Here is an 8960-nt window from a genome sequence, read left to right as displayed (position 1 = left end):
TACAGTTTAATTAGAATGTTACAGGCTCAGTATTTTTCTCTTTGTATGCTGTTCCATGTGAAATCCCAAAATCAGAATTTCAGTTAATGTTTTGCTGGGCTTTGGTGCCATCAAGGCTGCAAAAAGTAAACTACTAAAACTTGCAACTCCATCTTAACAACAAATATTGTGAATTATGAATTATAGACTGAATTCCACATACGTATTGAAGTGGTAAACATAAAGGACAATGGCATGAAAAGATCTATAAATACATAATAAATATTATTAATAATGAAGACAGTGCAATGCAAATCAGCAATTAAACTGCGCATAACACAGAAGAAGGATACTGGCTGGGCAGCCTTTGTTCTTTGAGCATTTATGGACTTCCTCCAGCCTAGCCTGCTATCTAAGACTGGTCCAAGCAGGAAAGGATATCCTTGAATGCTGGAGGGATGGATTCTGCGGTGCTTCATCGCAGCATCCTGTCGATCAGTTGTTCACTCGTGTTTTTGTTAGTTTGTCCTGCCTTTCCAAGCCGTACATCACTTTGCTCAGTTAGAGTTCCATAATGCACTTGAAGTGTTCGAGTGTATCGGCTTGTGAAAAGGAAATGCATGAAGGAATGGCAATTTGTAATGCAATTAAGGGAGGGAAGAAACTTTTCAGAGTCTCCTGTATTCTGCAGCACTGGCACTGCACCCCCTCTCCATGCCTGACATTTCAGAGTGGGAGCAGAAGTGGGCTCGCCAAATGGCTTTGTGTATGTTCTGATGTGTTGAAATCCAACTGCTGCTGGAATTAGTTCTTGCTTTCTCCGCTTTGTTTTCGCAGCTCCCTCTAAGTGGCAGTATATTTTCAGGAAACCTATCAGACTTTGGGAGGTATATAGCTATCATACAGATGCTAATCCAGCACCAAATGCTCTTCAGTCTTGATCTTGGGCTGCAGGTAATCATTTCAGTGGGATATACATTTCCCCCCAAATTTGGCATTTGGCTTTTCCTCTGGTTGTTGCCTCTGCACCTTTTTTCCCTCCACCCTCTGCTTCAGTTTCCTTTCTCCCTTGGTTAGTCTGGGTAGTTGCGCCATGAATGTGGTGAAGCTATGCTACTCTACAGCCAGTCGGATTTAGCTATATGATGATGTCACTTTGGGCAATGGGGGAATGTTTCTGGAATTAGCCACTTGTTTATCCCCACTGCTTCACAGTATTTGTTGTTAAGATGGAGTTGCAAGTTTTAGTAGTTTTTCCTCCCCGGAGTAAGTGAACAGGATAAATAATGTGCCCAAGAGATGGAGAAAAATATCTCACTTAGGCAGTCTCCCTACACCGCACCTGATGTATCAATCTTCCCCCATGGCGGCATCCCGCACAAACCCGTGACAGAGCTTCAAACACTGCAGTCCTTTCTGGCTGAGGAATCACTCCAGCCCCCTATGCAGTCTTGCTGCCCCTTACGGGTCCTTATGCAGCTCTGCAATACCCACTTTGAGATGGCGCAACTGGAATGACACACTATAGTCCATATGCAACTGTGCCGTTGATTTATTTTATTTAGAAGTAACAAGTCTTTATTGAGAAATGCAAGGTAACACCGCTACAAGAACACATGCAGCAAAAAGTCAAGTCCTACATTATTCATCTCAGGTTCTGTACATAATTTAGGATTGTTGTCCCCAAACATACAGTTCTAGTGTGCATTTTAAGCTCTGCTACAGCGGCAAAATGATCACTTTTCAATTCTTCATTTTGCTAGTTATTACAGTGTTCCAAAAATAGCACAACACGTTTGGTAGATGCTGGTCTACAGACCCTGCATTAATATATGTCATGAAGGGGAACCATGTTTCTAAGAAGAAATTCTGTTCAATTATCCCTCTGATCAATCAGTTATGTTGTGCTCATATTTCAGAAAGAGCCACCGCCCAAATTTTCAGTATCCATCTATTCACAGTGTATCCTATTTTTGTTTTCCTGTATCGCACTCTAATTATTCTTGTTGCTGCTAGCAATAGTTCAATTAGGCCTTTATATAACAGCAGCTTTTGTGTGTCATCAAAAATAGATGTGCCATCCATTTAGAAAGGGATTATGAGACCAGTTGTTTTATTTTTACCCCTTTCCTAATAACCTGTAGCATGGAATTAGTCTGTGCTCTAGACAGGGAGCTGGTATTTTCACAGAATTATCCACTCCTACTTAGTCATTGCTGGTTCTGATCTCATGGGTTGATATTTGAAGTTAGGACCTTTTGCTCACATGCGCATTATGTTACACTCCTGGAGTGAGTCATATTTGATATTCCATTGCCCATTCACTCCATTTGGTGAAGTCGTTTTGAAGCTCCTTGTAGTCTTGTTGGGTTTTTACTATTCAGAAAAATCTGCTTTTATTTGCAAAGTTAGCTTCCCTCACTGCTCACTCCTGACTCAAAAACATTCATGAATATTAAATGGTACCAATCCTAACTGGATACACAGTTCAGATACTTAAGACTTACTTATTTCCATTATGCACCTGGTTCTTTCCATCACAAATCTAAACATTACTTAGCTATGGCCCGTGGAACTCAACTTCTGAGTAGACATGCATACAATTGCTGTGCATGCCACCTATTTATGTATTTATTAGATTTATATCCCGCTTTTTTCTTATGAACTCAAAGCAGCTTATACCATTCTCCTCCTCTTGCTCTCAATCTTATCCTTGCAACCACAACCCTGTGAGGTTGGACTGAGAATCTGTGAGTGGACCAAAGTCACCCTGTTGGCTCCATGGCAGGTGGGGACTAGAACCCAGGTCATCTGAGTCCCAGTCCTGTGTTCTTTACCACTACATCACTCTGGATCCCTACCTTCTCTTACTAATCTGCAAGAGGGCATATTCTCTTCCCCCATGATTGCTAAGCTTGGGGAAGGACATTTTGGAAGTCCTTCTTTATAATGTCTCCTAAAACACACCTATCCATGTATGCTGATTTTCAAGGAATCCCAAAAGTTTGGTAGCAGGACTTTCTTCCACCAGTTCATGCCAACAGCTCCTGAACTACCAGTAAAGGTGAACCCAGCAGCTTCTTCTACACATGGAATTGCTTAGTTAAATTGATCCGAGAGTTTTGCAAGTATTCTCAAAATTATGTTGCTGGTAGACCTTTATTTTGTCTCTTACAAAACTAACTGCAGCCCCTGGCCACAATTTACAGCCTACGGGAGAATAAAATTGCAGTTCCCAGGACTTCTGTGTGAGCATTTCTTTGCTTTCCCACCAACAGAGAAAGCAATCGATTCTTAAAAAAACTAGAAACACACAGCAAAAAGGAGTAATCCTCCTTTTTAAAAAGCTCTGTTTGGATTGTGTGTGTGTGTTTTATTTTTGTTTTTTCTCAGGGCAAGACCTTTTGTCCAAAATATTAAAGATTAAAGCCGAGGATGTCGAGATTTGATCAAAGACGTTTCCATGCAGCAGCACAGGCCTCCCCATTCTTCTCAAACAAAGAAAACAAATACCACTGAATCCACTGCCAAGTGGAAAATATCGTCACCCTTAAAAGATCTGGGTCAACATGAAGGCCTGTGAGATTTTTGGAAGAAAACTACATGGAGAAATATAAGGATGCACTGTATTTCTTCCAGAAACTTTCAACCAAAGCACATATTTCTCTTGCTTGATGGATTGAATTTGACTAGGACACTGTGAATATTTAGCAGGTCCTTTCCTAATTGTCAGTCTCCATTCTGTTTCTGCCCACAGACTTTCTGAGATCTCCTGCCCACAGGGATGGACAAATCAGTTCATTTCCATGTCAGTTTTCCATGTGTTCATTCATAAGTCTGCTCCATTCGGTTTCCACATCAATCTACAATTTATAAAATGCACAAAAATGCATATTCCTTTACATGTACTTTTTCACCAAATACACATTTCTGTATTCCAGTGAGGTGTAGTGGTTAATAAGGCAGGGCTGGGACTCAGGAGATCTGAGTTCTGACCCCCTCACAGCCATGGAGTAGATTGGGTGATTTTGGGCCAGTCACTGACTCTTGGCCCAACCTACCTCACAGGGTTGTTCTTGGGAGAATACGACTGAGGAAGAGAATCGTGTAAACCATTTTGCTTTCCTTGCTAGAGATACGTGCGCGTGCGCTGTGCATCCAAAATATCCCTATTTTGTGCATATTTTAACCTAGAACTTTAATTCCATATGTGCTTTTAAAGGTGTGGCATTTTGTGATACATCACAATGTTTAGAGAAACAAGTACCAGTGCCTGAATCTACATATTAGTACAGCAGGTGTAAACCAGGCAGATATGATTAAAATTGCAGTCCAGGCAAAATCATTGATCATCCCTCCCTCTCTCCCTCCCTCCCTCTGGATGGTTGCAAGGGTCAGACCAAGAAGAGGAGGACAGGGAGTGGGGGCTAGGATCACCTTGGCCACAGATGCCCCAAACCTGACACCAGGACCACGAAGGGCAGAAAAGAATTTCAGCATCTTTTTTGACATTCGCTCAAAGGCATGCATAGGTGGTGTTTTTGTCAGTATTTGCAGATGTAGCCCCTTATTTTGCCCCTGATAAAAACAGAAAGCCAATCAACCATGTCCTTTTTGGCCCTTCAAATGGCTGTTTCGCCCAACTCCAAAGGCCAGATCTGCATTTCAGCTTATCATACCCCGAATGTGGGTTGTTGCCTGTCTCCACACAGGGAGTCACTGAGCCTCAATCAGCAGAAGTGAGGTGGTTTGCTTATTCTAAAAATAGCATCGCATAGTACCATGCACTCAACAGGCCTTAATCATAGTGGCCACAAACAGCAATTCCATTGCTCTGATGCTTTTGAAGGGAAGATTGATGATACAATACATGTTTTTAGCCCTGTATTCAGCATCCTAAGTATTACCTTTCCCAAATAGTTACCTACTGGAGGTGTGAGTTTGACTGGCCTGAACACAGCTTTGGGCTGGAAGAATTGGATGTCCCTTAAAGACTGTAGATGTGTCCTGAATGGATGGTTCATCACAAGGATGAGATGGAGACCAAGACTCAGGACATAACTCAGTTTGAGAAACAGCAGCTTCGCAGTGGAAATGCAAAATCAGAGCGAGGGATTGTCTCGGTTAAAGGTGGAGTTAGCTCCCAAAATAAATCAGACTAGGATCATACTTCCTGTTCCTGCCCTCACTCTGATTTGGCTTTATGGTGGTAAGGCATCCTCAGTCTGGCACTGAGCTGAAGATGCCAGGCAGCATCTAAGAACTCAACCACTCCCACAGGTGAAATGGAACCCACATTTTTTGCCCCACTGGAATGCCCCCTATATCACAACCTGCAAACAGGGCAGCAAAGTCAGAGGTGGGGAAGGGTTTCTGTTCAGAAACTAAGCAGGTAGGGAGCCGTTTCAAGCTTGTGGGGTCTACTTTGTTTTTAAAAAGAACTCCAGTATCCTGCCAGCCTGATCTGTGTACAAAGGGCATACTCTTAGAATGAAAACTGTGTACATTTTGAGTATCAGAATGGAATAGATCTCAAAAATAGCCCTTCCATGCAAAAATCCATTCCTGGTTACACCAGGTATCCAAAGAAGCGGTATACGATGTGTCCTTCTTTTGTTGCTGCTGGAATCAGAAATCATTTTTAATCTGCTGCAAATCACCCAGAGACCAGGCAGTAGATTCATATATCCTCTCTGCCTGTCCCTGCTCTCCTGTGAGGTTGCAGAAGGGTGTACCAGCCTGTAGAATTAAAGAACCCACATTCATTCACTGCAGCCAGCCTTTTTCTCTTGTATGGAAATTGTTCCTTCTTTGCAGACATGCAGTTAGGAGCTGGCTCAGTGAGACTGGAGCTGTAGTTCTCCAAGGGGTTGTTTGCCCTGAGGTTCTTGATGAAATAAAGCTACGTGGACCCTGGTGATCTCCGTTGAATCCAGTGTCCCTGGAGTAGCTGGCTTTTACTCACAGGCACTTCACTTCTTGCTGCCCCTCCCCCTTGAATCCTTCCGTCTAAGGATTTCGCCCCTGAAACCAAATGTCTTGCTCTCATTCATCTATCCTCCCTTTTTACTGCTAGGAGTGTCCTTTAAACATGCATGTGCATGGGGAATGAGAGGGAGGGGGTTTAGAGCATAATAGGGCCAGAGTGGAGCAGTGGTTAAGAGGATGGATGTGGGACTCCTCTTGGTTCGAGTCCCCGCTCAGCCCTGGAACCAACTGGGTGACTTTGGGCCAGTCACAGACTCTCAGCCCAACCTACCTCGCAGGGTTGTGGTTGCGGGGAGAAGAGTGAGAGCAGCAGCAGGAGAATGATGTAAGCTAAAAAAAGACAAAAGGTGGGATATAAATCAAATAAATACCTAAATGAATAACATGCAAATTAGCATTTCTGGGCCTGGGCCCCAGATCTTTTCCATGCCTAGCACTGGCCCCTACTTGCATGTGTATTTCCTAGATCAGACTCTCCTTTCTTCCCCAGGTCCCCAGCTTCCTGAGGATATGAAAGGAGTTCGGCTTAACCCATGGCCACCTTAAGGAGCTTCTGCCTTCTATCATGGCACCACCCAATGACCTTTCTCCCTTTTCCCTGATCAATAATAATCAGCGCTCTACATGAATGGTGAATGAACGTGTTTTCGATCGAGGGTTTTAGTTAACAATCCATATATCTGTCTGCACATTTGGCTGACTATGATAGGGAATTAGCAGTCCTTTTTTAATTAAAAGGAGCCTAATGAGACAGTAATTAATTTATACTGTAAGTGAGTCCTCTTGATCAATCAGAACATTTACCCTAAATCCAATTATTCCCTCAGAATCTGATGGTTTGATCAATAATTGACTCTGGGGATATTATTCAGTCATGGCATAAATATAGCATTTCTCTGGCACTGGAAGTTGCAGGCCACCAGAAAGGAAAAGAGATGTATGTGTGCTTTACGTTTTTGCTAGTGCAGTAACAAGATGAGTTAGCATCTTCCTGGGATTGGAGGACGTGGCCATGAGGTGCAGGCATGAGCTGAAAGTGTCCCCGAAAAGACAGGATTGCGAGTAGACTTCTTGCCTTGCCCATCATCCGACAGAGTCACAGATGAGGTGACAACCTCTCAGAACGACAGCTTTCCTGCTGGAAAATGCATGCCTGGCAGCTGAACCCATCAGGAAGATTTCCAGTGGCGGAACCAAACCCTTCCTAGAGTCAGAAGCTGTAGAATTAGACACCAGCACCAGTCCAAGAAAAACAGAATTAAACCGGGAATGCTTGCCCCACAGACATCAGGGGCAGGGCCAAGTGACAGGTGGCGTGTGAGTGTGCAGTACTTACTCCTCCCATGCACACTTACACCCCTTATCTCCCCACTTCCCCCCCCAAAAAACAAAAGCTCTGAAGAAGGCTGGGGTCTTACACGGAGACCCAATGGTTGGGTAAAAGGACCATTACAGGCTTTCTCTGCACAAAATTCTGCCTCTCCTAGTCCAGTTATTTTTCTTCATGGGAGGAAAAGATGAGGGGACGCACGTAATTTCCCAAGATCCCATGCCTGCACTATTCAAGCATCAGTGGTCTTGCTCAGAGCGATGGTAACATCATGTGGGAGGTATGGCCTTCATTCGGAACCAGCTTTGTTTTTTCTCAGTGACATAATCATGCAGCCAAACGGAACAGGTTTTACAGTAAATCAGCATTTGCAGGAAATGTAGTCTTGAAAGGAATGTTTTCCTTGCAGATGGGGAAGTGGGAAAAGAGGTTGCTGCTGAGGTGGCAGCTGAGGGGATTAGGCAGGCTTTGACCTCTTGCAAAGCTCACAACTGAGGAAAGGGTAGATCTCCATTTTGCAACAAACCGAAGTATCCAGCCCTCCCACTTTTTGGCTCAGCTTTACCTTCAGCACCTGGCAAAAGGCATCAGCATCTTTTCTCTGTGCTGAACACTCTAGGCAGGAGATCAACCTCACCCAGAGGTTGAAGTTCACTTTTGGAGATGTTCTTGCACTGCCAAGGACATATATATATTTGCTTGGCTGTAAGGTTTTTTTTTTTTTTCCTAACCTAAAACCTCGGTTTTCAGGTTTTATTGAAGTGTTGGCACTTTCCGATGAATAAGTGGGTTTTGGGTTGCAGTTTGGGCACTCGGTCTCTAAAAGGTTCACCATCACTGGATTAGGGTTAGAAAAACAAGGTGTCCTGGAATGATTTTGATGGTTGGAATGTGTTTAGAATGGGCAGAAATGTTGAGGTGTGCAGAAAAAGCTACTCAAGGAAGGCTTTTTAAAAATCATCCTCTTTTCAGTGGAACTTTAGCCACAGTGGGCACAGAGAGCCCTCTCTGTCAGCATGTGAGGCAGGTCACTCAAACATCACCCCAGCAGCTGAGCATTGGATAACAGCACACACAGGGGCCATGTGCATGCTCGGAAAGGAACAATGGCACCAGGCGATGACATCACAAGCCACAACTCATTACCTGTGACTCGTCCCAGCTTTCACATGGCTGGTCATTGCACTGCCAAGAATGAATGAATGAATGAATGAATGAATATGAATATATATATATATATATATATATATATATATATATATATATATTTTGCTTGGACTGGCCATGAGTTGTTTTTTTTCTAAACTAAAACCTCAGTATTCAAGTTTTATTGCAGTGTTGGCACTTTGCAATAAATAAGTGGGCTTTGGGTTGCAGTTTGGGCATTTGGTCTCTGAAAGGTTCACCCTCACTGCCTTATAAGCACAGTCCTTTATTAGAACTTTACCATTTACAAAGCAGCATATCTCAAAGTAGTGCTCTCTTTGAGATGTGGAAGCCTCTGCCCGTGCTGGAGCAGAACTCAGACTGAAGTGTTTCCTCTGTTGCTCCCTTTTGGGAAAGATTCTGACTCCATCTTCAGGGTGGCTGCTGCTGCTGCTGGAGACTAGATGGCAGGAGCATCAGGCATTCATAACAGGTTCACTTGATTCCCCCTCATCTC

This window comes from Varanus komodoensis, unplaced genomic scaffold (assembly GCF_004798865.1).
Source record: "Varanus komodoensis strain SLA01 unplaced genomic scaffold, ASM479886v1 scaffold66, whole genome shotgun sequence".
Lineage (NCBI taxonomy): Eukaryota > Metazoa > Chordata > Lepidosauria > Squamata > Varanidae > Varanus > Varanus komodoensis.
The sequence above is the reverse complement of the archived record's forward strand: the minus strand, read 5'-3'. Positions refer to the sequence as shown.